The sequence below is a fragment of the Quercus suber genome, unplaced genomic scaffold (assembly GCF_002906115.3).
Source record: "Quercus suber isolate HL8 unplaced genomic scaffold, Cork oak 2.0 scaffold_102, whole genome shotgun sequence".
NCBI lineage: Eukaryota > Viridiplantae > Streptophyta > Magnoliopsida > Fagales > Fagaceae > Quercus > Quercus suber.
In genome coordinates, this window is record NW_027069567.1 from 888,694 (window position 1) to 903,120 (window position 14,427).

Sequence of the window (14,427 nt, forward strand, 5' to 3'; positions counted from 1 at the left end):
CATTACCAATGGACGGTCATGCCTTTTGGTCTTAAAAATGCTCCATCCCAGTTTCAAAAAGCAATGGTAACGCTGTTCCAGCCACTCTTGACAAATGCATTAATCTATGTAGATGATATCCTCTTGTTCTCAAAAGACGAGGAATCCCATGAAAAGTTACTCACTGAATTCTACCAGTTGGTGAGATCTCAAGGGATAATGCTTTCAGAAAAGAAAATGGTTATCGGACAGTCTTCCATAGACTTTTTGGGAGTAAATATTTCAGATGGGAGGTATACTTTGCAGCCTCATATAGCTGTCTCTCTTGGTGAATTTCCAGACAAGCTCACAAGTGCCAAGCAAATACAACAGTTCCTTGGAATTGTCAATTACATGTCGGATTTTATTCCGAAGATATCTAAGTATAGGAATTGTTTGACTCAATTACTGAAGAAATCACCTCCAGAATGGAACTCTGTTCATACAGAAGCAGTCCAACAGCTAAAGAAATTGGCAGAAAAGCTTCCCCCTTTGCAGATTCCAGGACCAGGCAAACGAATACTGCAGACCGATGCTAGTGACGAATATTGGGCAGCAGCTCTTTTCGAAGAGATTAATGGCAAAAGAAGTATTTGTGGATACAAAAGCGGTGCATTCAAGCCCTCAGAGCTTCATTATCACTCCACTTTCAAAGAAATCCTTGCAGTCAAACATGGGATTGAAAAATTCCAGTTCCACCTCCTTGGCCATAACTTCTTAGTAGAAATGGATATGTCTTCCTTTCCCAAAATGCTTCAGTTCAAAAGGAAAATGCTTCCACATCCCCAGTTACTCAGGTGGTCAAATTGGTTTTCACAATGGTCTTTTCAAGTCAAACATATTAGAGGTAAAGAAAACCTCATCACCGATTATCTTTCCAGAAAGCCTCCAATCCTTAATACCACTATTATTCCTCCACCCCTGTGTGTATACCCTATTACTGATCCATCCTCATCCTCAAACCCTCCTTTGGCAGATCCTGATGACATCCTCACTATGATAGACATCCTCCCTCCAGAACTAAAAACCCAAATCAAAACTTTGACCCTCCAAGCTAGATCCAAAAGAATCATTAAAACCCTCCATGAGTACCTCAAAAAACACCAGTCTCACTTCCTAGCAGTTTTTCCTGACATAGACCAGCCTTGGAAAACCCCCTTTGCTTTTTGGATAACCAATTGGAATGTGGCGCATTATCTCTACATGTGGTACTTACTCAACGAGTATTACTTATGTCTTCACTTTGAACCAGAATTCTACAGGTATCTCTTTCCGCATGGCAATAAGTATTTTCACAAATTCTGGTTTGAGATTTTAAAAAATGATGCTCATGATGGTGAATGGGCAAAGTATCCAAAGATAGAACACCCTAGATTTGGGCATAAAGTCAAGTCAGCATGCCTAGTAGCTAAGCTCAATTCTAAAAATGACATCCGTGCAGACGGAGTTTTTCACCCTTCAGAGATGCATTGGATTGTTAATCCAGATGGCACACTCCATATGCATTCTGACGTACATTGGGTATCCTGTTATCATGCACTCACAATGGCTGAATCTCTTAACAAAGGAATACTCCCTGTAATAGTGCCAACTGATCCAGATGTTTGCAGACAACAATGGCCACATGAAGATCACTGGGAAATGCCTAATCCTCTCATAGGATATGATGACCCTTACTATCACAACCATGATCCAGATGAAGTTGATGAAGAATGGTTCCAAGGAAGAGACGATTAAAATAGTATTATTGTATAATATCGTTTGCTTTATTGTAAAAAATTTTTTTTTTTTTTTTTTTTTTTTTTTTTTGCAATCCAAAGTCCTAGAAACGTCTTCAGACGTAATCTTTCACCAGTTACTGTTCATTATCTACTTGTCAGAAACATATCTCTGAAGAAATCCAATCTTGTACACAGACCCCTATGCAGCATGACACTTGTTGCCAAGCTTCACTCTTTCAGACTCATATGAAGACAAAATGTCGGCAGATCCTTATCTCCTAGAAGATTCTTCAAAGCTGGTTTCTGCCCCTGTGATGGACACATGTAGCTCCATAAAAATGGCCCCTCCTTTTCTGTACTGTAGAATGTATTTAGTTTTGTCTATAAATAGAGTGCTTGTAGTCTTAAGGAGGCAAGAGAGAGTAAGGAAGAGCCTCCATAGCCAACCTGAGTCCTGTATGTCTGATGTAAGAAAGCTTCTAAATCTAATAATATCGTTTGCTTTATTGTATCTAGTTCTGTGTTTTAATCCTTATATCCATACTATATGTTATGCTTTCTTAATAGCCTACGTGGTTTATCAGTTTCTATAATCCTACTTTTACATAATCTTCTTACACCCCCTTTTGTTCTCTAGGTCAAAGAACAAAAGGGGGTGTAAGAAGATTATGTAAAAGTATCAATGCAGGAAGTCAATGCAGAAAAGATGCGAAAAGGAAACAGGTCAGGATTGGGGCAAGATCGCACATATCACTACCGGTACGCATTCTATATACCCATATTTTTTTATTGAATTTTTGTTTGCTAGCTGAGAAAACAGTTGTAAATGAAAGAAAGTGAACTTTTTTATTGATTTCAATACAATTTTTTGAAAAAAAAAAAAAAAAGAATTGTTTCTTTTGGATTTCAAAAATATAGGAACCAATGTATATAATTGAATGGGGCTCACTTTAGCAAAGCTTTTGGTTTTCTATAGTTTTCTAATAATAAAAAAATTTCTGAGATGTATAGAATCTTGGCCAATTTGATTGATTTCAAAGCAACCAAACTGTTGAATTGTGTCAAAGTTCTATTATTATTAATAGTATTTAACTTGATGACTTGTGTTCTGTCAATAGTAAAATTGGGGCAAGATGCATTGCTTGGATACTATTATTTAATTTGATTGATCTGTCAGTAACCAAACTGTTGAATTGTTTCTAAGTTATATTATTATTATTATTAAATAATTCGATGCCTTGTGTTCTGTCAACAGTTAAATTTCGGTGGTGAATCATTTGTGGAATATGTATTGCTTGCATGGTGGAGTACGAAAGGTACTAAGTTACACTCTCTATAATCAAAGGTTAATGAATATTTTGAATAAAATTTCATTCCATATATTTGATTCACACGTTAAGAAGGACCCAAAAGGAAAAGGTAAAATGAAAGATGCATGTATCCCTATTTGCTTCAATATTCTAAATGATTTTTACAGATGCTGATGGATGTGCTGTTTCAAAGTCTTTACATGAAAAATGCCTTGCTCAAGTCCTTAATTCTTCCAATGAACTTTGAATAGCTGGAAGTGGGTTATTCAAATGCTAATTCCTTTCCTCTTCTTCTTTGTTCTTCTTGTGTTATGATGATTTCTCACTTGGTTTGATCCTAAATGCAGAACAAATTGGAAGCACAAAACAAAACCAGGGGTAAATATCTGAGCCTATTTGAAACCTTTTATAAAGAACATTTTGTCTCCATCATGATCTTATTTTCTACCATAGTTTAATGGGCTAGTGCTTAACATCAATTTTTTTTTTCATGCAGTTAGATGCATACACAATTTTAGTGGAATCTCTTTGTACATTTTGTGTTATGTTACCATTGCTTACTGTTACAAACTTGGGAAAAATACCTTTTTTTGCCATTTTCTCTCATTTGAATAACCAGTCCATGGCAATCTTTCACAATTCCCTGCCACTGATAAACTTTGGCTGACTTGAGGATGCAACATGCATCATCATTGGGATTGTATGCTGATATCTTGTGTTATCTGCAAGGAGCGTTTGGAGTGCTATAGGGATCATCTCTTTTAAAGCAGCAAGTGTTGAAAGAGTACGTGGTTAATCTGCAGCTTGTCATTTGAAATTCCTCTCCATTTGTTCAGATGCTAAGGCCCACTTGGTGTTCTTGTTATTGTTGAAATCGACTTTAGTGTGATGTAGATTTGCTGTAATCTAATAATTGTGTTCTTCTTGTTTTGGTAGTCTTTAGCTTTTGTTTAAGAGAAAATTGTTGTAAACTCTTTATTCAATAGTGGAATATTTTTTACTGGACTAGGTCCCGTGGTTTTTTCCTTCTCATTGAAGGGTTTCCACGTAAAAATTTGGTGTCTTAATTGTGGTTTGTTGCTGGATATTTCTGCTTTGTGTAGATTATTGTGCTTGCCTAATTTTTTTGAAGTTCCTATTGAATTTGCAAATATATATATATATAGATATAGATACATACATACATATATACATATAAATCCATTGTGTGCTATATTGTATCAATCTGCAATTTTTTCCAATAGAAATAATGGATTCATTCTTCAATGGGTAAAGGCTTGAGGTCTACCTTGTGCAAAGCTTGCTTGGGCTACATTCATCTACCATATTTGGATTTAAAGAAATGCAAGAGTCCATAATGATCCTATTCATAGTGAGAAACTGAGAATAGTCATATAGTTGATTAAAACATGATGTGAGAATTAGAACTAGAACTTACAATGGTTTTAAAAAATGTCAATATAGAAAGGGTGTTGTTTAGTTATATGGGTCTCTCTATCTGTTTTAACTTAGCTTGGTTAGCTTGTGTTTTTGCAGCAGGGGCTGGCTGTTTTTTCTGCTGAAATGTAGTGTTCTGTCTTTTGAACTTCATGTAATAATTTTTGTGTTAATAAAATTTCTCATTCATCCAAAAACAGAGGACAAGAAATAGTATCCAAATTGCCTGAGCACTAAGTCTGCTGCAAAAGCTTTATGATGTGTATATCATGAATCTCAAAAGCTGATTAAGAATCCAGAGCTTATTTTTTTTTACACTAGAAAATTTTTAGACAAGTTGAAATGCATTACACAAATCTGGCTAAACATGCTCTGGCATTGAGTTTGGAAGAAGCACTAAAAATGTCATTGTGATTTAACTGGATTAAGAATTGACTTGCACCAAACATTAGGATTAGCTAGCTGCTTAGCACTGTATATACTTTATGAAGGGGGAGTAGAAGTTGATATACCATCTGGTTCTACTAAACTGGTAAAGCATTTTGTCAAACATGCAAAAAAGCCTTTCAATAGGCGATGATGATTATATTTGATTGGTGTAAACCGCATAAGAACATTAGTTTAGCTTTTCAGGAAAGTATTTTGTACTTAATTTTTATGCCAAATGGTAAATTAAGAATTAATTCCACATTCTGAAAAATTACCACACTGAACAAGTTTAAGGGCCTCATTTCAAAGCCCATGTGCAGAAGTGATTGTCATCTTTTTATGTTTTACGTGATTTACATCCATAACAAATTTTTGTGGTGTATAATGTTTTCTTAGTGATGCAAGAGCAATAGTAATTGATGTTGTTTACAACACTGCAAATGAAAATGTATTAAATAAGCTTCATGCTACCTAAGAAACAGGTCAATTACCATTCTAGCTTCTTCTTTTGTATTATACTACAGCCTTGTTGCTGGGTAATAGTGGTCCTTGTCATGTAATAACCTGTCAATTTGAAGAATTCCTCTCACCTTGAGTTTGATATGTGCTATCTTGTTACTATAAATGTATATATATTTCGTTTCAAGTAAATCTAGCCAACAGTTTGACCAATTAATTAATTTATTTCTCCAATGCATAAAGCTGCATCTTATTGCCTCTGTTGCCCATGACATGGAATGTAGAATATGTCTTAAGAGGATTGCTTAAACTGAGAGTTTGTTAGGGTGGGTCCTAACCCGAAGTTTTCTCCTGTTGCTGGATATCACTGTCTTTTTTTTTAAATAAATAAATTAATATATATAAGCCCGTCTGTGGAACTATTTACTGTAATTACTTGACTTAATTCTAAGTGAAGAAGCATATTCATTTAACTACCATATATGAAGGGTTTTTTTTTTTTTTTTAGTTCTTGTGAATGAAAATTCAGATATTAATCAGATGACCATTGTACTTATTCCCTTTGTTGCTCTCTTTGCAGGTTTGATGGAGATGGGTGCGTGATTTTCTGTTCCCTTATTCAAAAGAGTATTTCTTTTAAGTTTTCTTGAAGAAAGAGTTCAAAGATATAACTTCAGTACCACTTTTCCCACTCCAGAATACCATTAATGTTTCTCTGCTTTGTGTGTTTAATTTATGGTTGCTTTTTAGAGGCTAATCAACGCCCAATTCTCTACATTATAAAAGTATTTGTGTCACATACTCTGAAGGAAAAAGCTCCATATAACAAAGAAAAAAATGCCAATTGGCTGCTTTATGTAATTTTCCTTAGTCATCATATATGGTGGCTATATGTGCAGTAAACCCTTGTAGTTCATTCTTTAGTTGGCCAAGATCATTTGGATTTTATATGGTGCCTAGTTCTGAGAAATTCACTGAAAATACCATGATTGTTCTGACACAACTGCAGTTTGGCAGTGGAGCCAAATGAATAATTTTTTTAGTAACTGAAATTACATAATTGAAGTCCTCTAAGAGGTAAAATGATACATTTGTTCTTTTTCCCCTTCCACACTTACTTGAGGTTCCTTCCATTTGATTCATATACTATCTTGACATTAAATGCTAAAGTTTTACTAGTTTAACTACATTGAATTGCCAAATCGAGCCTGCCAATGAGCTCTAGCTCAAATAGCACCTCCTCCCCTTGTAAGAGTAAGGTGGAAGGTTAGGTCGTGGTTTCAAGACCCACTAGGTGTGTGTGTGTGTGACTTATCAATCAAAAAACAAACTAGAATAACCAAATCGAGCTTCTTAAGAATGAAAATTTTCCCTATGATATTTCTCAGTGGGGCATGTACCGAGCCAGAATATCTTATTGAATGCAACTGCCATGCTAACAAGTGAGTTACAAGTTGCCATGCTAACTATTTAATGCAACTACATTGTCCTATTGTTTATGAGTTGTGGTCTATGGTGTTCACCTTGTTTGGTATCTACTGGGCGATGCCAAAGACTATGGTTGAGCTCCTTGCATGTTGGCAAGGAAATTTTGGTCATCATCGTAATGGTGTTATTTGGATGGCAGGAGAGAAACAACCGGTGTTTTGAAGATCTAAAAGGACTATAGCTGATTTAAAACTTTTCTTCTTTAAAACTCTATCGGATTGGATGTCCATCATAGGAAGTTATTTATTTTTTCAGTCTATGATTTGATGGATGCTTGTAATTTATGTATTTGATTATTTTGGTCCCCTGCTATATACTTCTTGTATACTTGGGTAACTCATTATTATGTCTTAGAATAAAATTTTCTTTACTCATAAAAAAAAAAAAAAAACTAGTGAGTTACAAGTGTTTATGATTTCTAATAATACCTGTTCTTAAGAGTGAAAAATAATCATGATGTAATTAAAACAACTTTGAACATGCTGGTGAAATGTTCAATCATCAGGATTCAAAAGAAGATGTTTAGCTTGTTCTGTTTCTTTATGATCCCTTGGCAAGCTTAGGTGTCACTCTATTAGTGAAGGGGGAAAGGAAACTTGATTGTAATTTACCCATTTTATTTGCTATTTTCAAGGTGTTTGTTAAACTATTTAGTCTTGTATTTTGGTTGGTTTTGGTGAGTCGTGTGTCTGTTTGTTCAGTAGACAGCAGTTGATTGTTTATAACCATCCTTGCTAGTTTACTGCTCTTGGATATATTGAAATTGGTAATGTTCCAATGTGTATTGTATTCTTTCCACTTTTTCTTTAATTTTAGAGGTTCATGAATGTTAGTTTATCCAATACTAGACTGTTAAAGCAAGAAGGGATTAGGTGATATCTTTAACTTTTTCAGCATGACTCATGGTTTGCGCATCAAAGATGGGAAAGCAACCTATGTCTCCTGCTATGTAAGGACATCTTGCATCAAACAAGAAGAGTATTTTGAGGTGCTAAATTTATGAAGGTATACCAGTAAGCTGTGGGTTTCTTTTTTCTTATTTTTATTTCTGGTATGTTCATTTGCATGGTTAACCTCAGTAGGATATGGTTAACCTCAGTAGGATATGCCTCTGCATAATTAAAATTTTGAATAGATAATCATCAGTTGTATATGTTTGATTTGTTGGTCCTGTTGCATACATATTTTTTTCCTTTTTAAATGTCATTACAGATTGGAGATCTTAAAGGGCTGTTTGGATTATTCATGGTGAACATGCATTTACTGAGAGCAAAATTGAAAGTATTAGATGTCTCATACGGATATGGAACAGGTTAGTTAGTCTAGCATGCAAAGTTTGCTCAAAGGAAAATAAATCTGGTGAAATTGTGCACATAATTTTTAGTAGAGTCCAAATCCCTTATATAATTTTGCTTAATTTTCTGGTTGCTTGGGTTTTTCCTTGTTGGGTAATAGTGTGTGCATAGTTCTTCAATCCATCAAGTCCCCATGTATTAGGATGCAGGTACAGGGCTAGGTTTCAAAGAATGAAGTGTCCAAATGCATTGTTCTTTCAGACCTTGCCTGGCAAATATGTTTACCTAACATTATGTGTTGCTCAACTCTTTTTCGTTTTTTTTTTTTTTTTTGCTGAATATTGTGGTGCACATTTCCACATATTTACTTCCTTTATTTCAATTATCAACCCCCCCGGCAATACCCCAAAAAAAATTTATTATTTTTTGTGGGTAAGATTTGAACTTAAAACCTACCAATTTTTCCCTGGCCTTTACCAGCTGAGCCAGAAGTTTGTATTACTTAGATGAATATGCTCCCTTCCCTTCCTTTAGTAGACACATGTATTTGTCAAATATCTCTGATACATGCACCGTGCCAAAGTCTGTCTTTAAACGTATATATTGGGTATCTCTGCACATTTTTTTTCATGTTTAGATAATCCTGGTGTGAAGTGCAAGACACTAAGTATTTGCCTCCTGTGTACAGCTAACACAGCTCTAGTGTATCATCATGGGAAACTTCTAGCCTTGTAAGCTTGTCTTCTTCTTGTGTTTTTCATTCTAAAAAATTAAAATGAAAAGGGTTGGTCTTCCTCTGGATTTCCATTCATATGATGTAACTGCTCTATTCTTTCATGGTGGGTGAAAGGAAATACGGAGCAATGCCAATTTGGTTGTCATATATGGACTCCATCAAGTAATTTGGTGCTATGTCCTCGCTTCTGATGTAGGATTGAAATTGTCTTCATTACTTTATTTAGATGCTGTTAAAGTTTTGGAAGATGGAGATTTCCAAACACTTGGTATGCTGGACTATGACAATAGATTGTCACATTCTTTTACTGCTCATCCTAAGGTTGACCCATTCACTGGTAAGACATCCTCGTAAAAGCTATTTAGCGACCATGGTAATGGAAGAAGTCCTTTTAACCTACAGAACCTTCCATGCAGGCGAGATGTTTACATTTGGCTATTCACAAACACCACCATATATCACCAACAGAGTAATTTCCAAGGATGGTTTCATGTATGACCCAGTACCAATAACAATATCAGACCCCATCATGGTGCATGACTAAAAGTTGCAATGAGGGATACAGGGTTGAGAAAATTGCCAGGATGTAGCTTGATTGAGGTCAACGATTCTGTTGTTGAGTTCTATTCCTTAGATGAGAGGCATTCTAAGAGAGAGAGGAAATCTATAGAGCCTTGAGGGGGTTGACGAAATCGATAATCATTTGAATATCTACCAGACCTGATGGAACTTGAGCAGGGAGTTTAAAGATAACGGAGGGTTAAGGCAACACTTTTTGAAGTTTTAATTAACTTAACACTTGAATTTCTCATCTCTCAATTCTCTCAGTCCCCTTTGGGATTAAATATCTATTTTGTTGAATATCGAGTTCCTTAAATGAATTCTTTTGCTTTGAAAATCTTGTTTGGTTGATATATGTGGATGTCTATGTTTTCTAGGTTTTAATGATAGAAAAGTTGTTCTCTCTAACTGTAGTCTCTTTCCTAAGATTCTAAGTTTGAAATATTGATAATTGACTCATGTGCTCACTAATTTTGGGAAACAAAAGCTTTGCTTAAAATATTTCTTTAGATACATATATATGTTTAAAGTGTTTGGGTTAAGCTCAACCTGATTTGATTTGTTCTCACTTGAGTATTTGAAAAATTACCCTCACCTCTTTGAACCAAAAAAAAAAAATCACTACTTTGAAACCTGGAAATATATTAGTGCTTCATTTCAGTCAATTTTCTTGAATAGGTTTTGATGGTCATCATAATCAAATTTCACCTTTAGAAAGAACACCTTGTCTACAAAATATATCTTTTGTCTCTATTATTGTCTTATTTTCTACCATAGTTTAATGGTCTAGTGCTTAACATCATTTTTTTTTTTTCACGTGGTTGGAAGAATACACAATTTTAGTGGAATTTCTTTTTTACATTTTGTGTCATGTTCTCCATTGCTTGCTTCTGTAAACTTGGGAAATATTTTTCTGGCCATTGCTGTCAAGCTTGAATAACCAATCCATGGCAAATTTTCACAATTCCTTGCCATTTTCAAACTTTGGCTAGCTTGAGGATGCAGCATGCATTGTCATTGCAGTCGTTCGTAATTGGCCTCATAGCAATATGCATTTGAAACAATCAACTGAGCATAAAAGAGTAACTTGGAAGAAGACAGAGAGTAGGGAACCTTTATAATAACGCAGGACAAGCTGGTGAATTGGGGTGACAATGCTAATATTGGGATCATTTTTATTATTATTATTAGTTTATTACTCTTTTACTTGAAGAATATGGCAGCTACTGTAGAAAACATACTTCGTTAGTCTGCAGATTGTTGCTTGAAATTCCTCTTTATGTGCTCGGATGCTAAGGCCCACTTGGTGATATTTTTTGTTGTTGTTATTGCTGAAATCCACTTTAGTGTCATAAATCTTTGCTGTAATCCTAGAGCTGTGTATTCATAATGGTTTGGTGTCTTTAGCATTTGTTCTAGAGAAGATTGTTGAAAACTCCTTATTCAATAGTGGAAGATTTATACTGGACTTGGTATTGCGGATTTTCCCTTCCCATTGGAGGGTTTTCCATGTAATAAATTGACGTTTTGGTTGTGGATTGTTGTTGAATATTTCTGTTTGAGGGTAAAGGCTTGAGGTCAACTTTATACACGCTTTTTTATTCTTAGGCTATATTCGGGATTCATCTATATGTATATGTATTAAACAAAATGCAAAAAGTCCATAACGATCTTATTTATTGTAGGGATAGAAAATAGGATCATATGGCTGATTAAAAATGATGTGAGAGTACCACCGCTTACCTTTGGTGTGGTGGTTACTCTACAAGTATAAGTTTTTGTGGGGTGTGAGGGTAAGGGTTAGAATTCAAGTCTCCAGAAGAGAGCTTTACATACAAATACATTTAGATTAAGTTAGAATAAAATTTCTATCTTATATAAAGAAGAAAAAAAATGACGTGATAGCTAAAATGTGAGCATGCAAGCTTGTAAAATTTCATTAAGGAATAGGGGCCACAACTTGAAACAGGCTTCCCACTCCATATTCAGGTTCGGCCTGAAGCCCAACAAAGCCCATAAACTTAGTGTGTCCTAAGGCCCAGGCATCATCTATATCACTGCCCATTTAGATTTAAAACACAGTAAGCACATCGCCTACTTCGATTGAAATCAAAAGCAATCAACTGATCAAGATATGCACGAAAATGTTGATTTCTTGAAGAATGCCCTCACACCTATACTAATTTATGCTGAGCTTTTTAATGATTTATCCTCCGAAGTGATTTATCATGGGAAAATAAAAGGGAATATGTGGTTTGAGAGGTGGATATGAGGATGGTTCAGCAGCACTGTTAGTGAAATTCACAGTGAGCTATGTGTGTGAAGCCTGGCACAAGCAAATGATCATGTGAGGCAAGGGTGGTGCACGGTTTTTGATAGTGGAATTTATTGATAATATATACAGGGATTATGCCTGTAATATATGTCACAACTAGAAAATCTGCAACCATGGCCTAAAATCATTGTTCAATCATTTCCAAAATTCATGTATATGCTGCACTAGCTAAGTAGATCTTAAGAAGTTCTTGAAGACAATTGGCATAACTAGAAGTCTAGAACTGTGAAATTGATTTTATTTTTTTTTGGTAGATGATAATTGGTATGACCAGTTAAATTGATTAACAGGAGTAAAATTATCAAGTGGAGGAATCGTATCTTGTAGAATATTAGTAAAATATGTTGCAATGAATGAGATTTTTCTTCCCTATTTCTACTTATGGTGGATTGTACTCATGGTAGAAACAAAGAAATGTTGAGAGGAAAGTGAAACGCCTCTTTGGGGTTGCTTGGTGTTGAGTGTTCTATTTCTGCAATGTTGAACAATGCTATTGAGATTAGCCATTGCTTTAATTCCCATGCATTTTGTTGAGCTAGAAGAAAGGAAAATAGTGTTGTTCATTTCTCGTTTAGTGCTAGTAGGTTTAGGAGAAAAAAGTTTGAAATGCAAGATTAGTAACATATTGTAACTATCTAAAAAAGAAGTTTGTATATTATTGTCATTTTTTGTTTAAAGAAATTGTGCATTTAGTTCATTTGGGTCCAATTTGGTTCATTTTAGTCCAATTGGTCTAGTGTAGTCCATTTGGTCCAGTTCGGTCAAGGTCGGTCGAATTGGTCCATTTCGATCTATCCAGTCCAGTTTCTGTGAAGTGTCCGGAATTACTCTCAGGTGCTGGTCTATTCCCCTTTGTAGGCTCCGAAATCTCGAAACTACAAAGATGCTTGAATTTACTTAAGGGTCATTTACTTAAATTGCAGGCAGAGCTTAAAGAGCTGAGAAAGGAGAGAGATTGAGAGAGAGGAGATAGAGATTTTGAGAGAGAAGCTAAGACAAACAAATGACTAAAAAAAAAAAAGAGAAAATTTGGTTATAGGTACTTTTTTTCACCAAAAAAGAGAAAATGAGGAGATAGAGATTCTAAGAGAGACATATTTATCACTGAGAGAGAGAGAGAGAGAGATATTCCACGCATAAGCTATATATAGGTACTGTTTGGTTCTTGGAATCCATTAGGGAAAGAGAAAATTTTCACAAGGACTTCCATTTTCTCTTGTTTGGTGCAAACTCCTTTATGTTTGGGTTCCTTCCTTTAGTTAGTATATTTCACTGGAAACTTATATTTGTTTGAGAAATTTGTTTTTAAAAAGAAAATTATTGGGAGAAGTTAAGGAAAAATGCAAGTAAAAAATGGGTTAACTTAGAGACTTGGATTAATGTTTCGCTTGGGTGGAATTTTGAGGTGTGTTCTTATGGGTTATTATCTTGTGTGTGTGAGCATGGCAGGTGGAGCAGTATCAGGATGGTTCTTGTGGTGGGAAAGGAGGTAGGCACCTTTTGAAGTTGGGCCGAAGAGATGAGGAGTCCCATTCTAAAGATTGGGCTCGGCTCGAGGATAAGCAAATTAGGAGATGGGCCAAATGTTAAGATCTGTAATCTACGTTGAGGACATGAAGAGGCTCGAAGATAGACATACGTTCGAGCACCTAACTAGTTGTCAGGCACAAGTTACTAAGCAATCCTCTTAATGTCAGAAGGCTGGGTCCCACCTTTGATAACCGATTTGATAGGCAAAAACAATGCTATAGACCCAGAGAGTCATCTTAACCTCTGAAGTAGTGGGCCTTACACGTGCGGAAGATTCTGTCATCATGAGGGCTCCACCAACAAGAGAGTATAAAGGGGTGTGAGAGTGCCTTTTTTTTCTCAGCACAGTGGCCCAAAGATCCTGGGCCAAATAATTGTTCTCGGTGGACTGGGCTTAGTTCACTGCAGCTAAAAGGCTGTTTAAGAACCAAGTGGTGCACAAAGCAGACTTCCTACAACACAAATAAACTAACAAGCGAAAATGTCTGTATTGAATGACAGTTTAAACAGCAAGGAAATGCACAGTAAATAAAATACAGTAAAAAAAAGGTTAAGGATCCTCGAATCAGTGAGAGCCATTTTATTAATTTTCTTTGGTTATGATTACAGTGCTCACTAATATGTGATACAAGGTTCAACTAAGTTCAAAAATTACAGACTTTGAATTCGAGTATGTGCTATAATGGCTGTCTCCGGGATACCGGGAGTAGTTCCTCTGTTTTTCTTTGAACTTTACAGAGTTCTTTCTATGGCTCTATATCTTTTCTAGGAATCCAGAAAAATGGCGATGAATTCATGAATAAAAATCAATGAATGAATAATCTCCCCTTTTCAGCATGGATTTACCCCTTCTTTTATAGTGCAGCTCTAGGGTTCCAGGGTACTAGTGATTTCTCCCTTTTGCCCCTCAGAGTTCGTGCTGTGTTAGTTTACTCAGGGGCTGGTCGTTTCATTTTTTTCTCATAACTTCTTCCTTTTGGTGTGACCAAGCTGAAAGCCCCTAGCTGATTTTCCATTTGAAAGTCCCCTCAAGTCGCTGATCTTCAGTTATTTGGCCCTTTCTTTCACTTTTCCAGCTTTTGGTTGCATTTCATCCTTGTCATTTTCC

At 35.5% G+C, this 14,427-nt stretch overlaps 1 long non-coding RNA gene and 1 pseudogene across 2 annotated transcripts; both read left to right on the top strand.

Annotated features, from left to right (window-relative positions):
• Positions 1 to 1,833: 1,833 nt before the first annotated feature.
• On the top strand, positions 1,834 to 4,051 carry LOC136061303 (uncharacterized). Of its 2 annotated transcripts, XR_010629594.1 has the most exons (5): positions 1,834 to 2,498; positions 2,995 to 3,055; positions 3,217 to 3,306; positions 3,397 to 3,427; positions 3,546 to 4,051. It is a non-coding gene; the product is annotated as an uncharacterized LOC136061303 (long non-coding RNA). The 2 variants fall into 2 exon arrangements; XR_010629593.1 differs by having other exon boundaries at positions 3,217 to 3,427.
• A 247-nt stretch (positions 4,052 to 4,298) lies between these two features.
• LOC112038183 (carotenoid 9,10(9',10')-cleavage dioxygenase 1-like) lies at positions 4,299 to 10,936 on the top strand (annotated as a pseudogene).
• Positions 10,937 to 14,427: the final 3,491 nt, after the last annotated feature.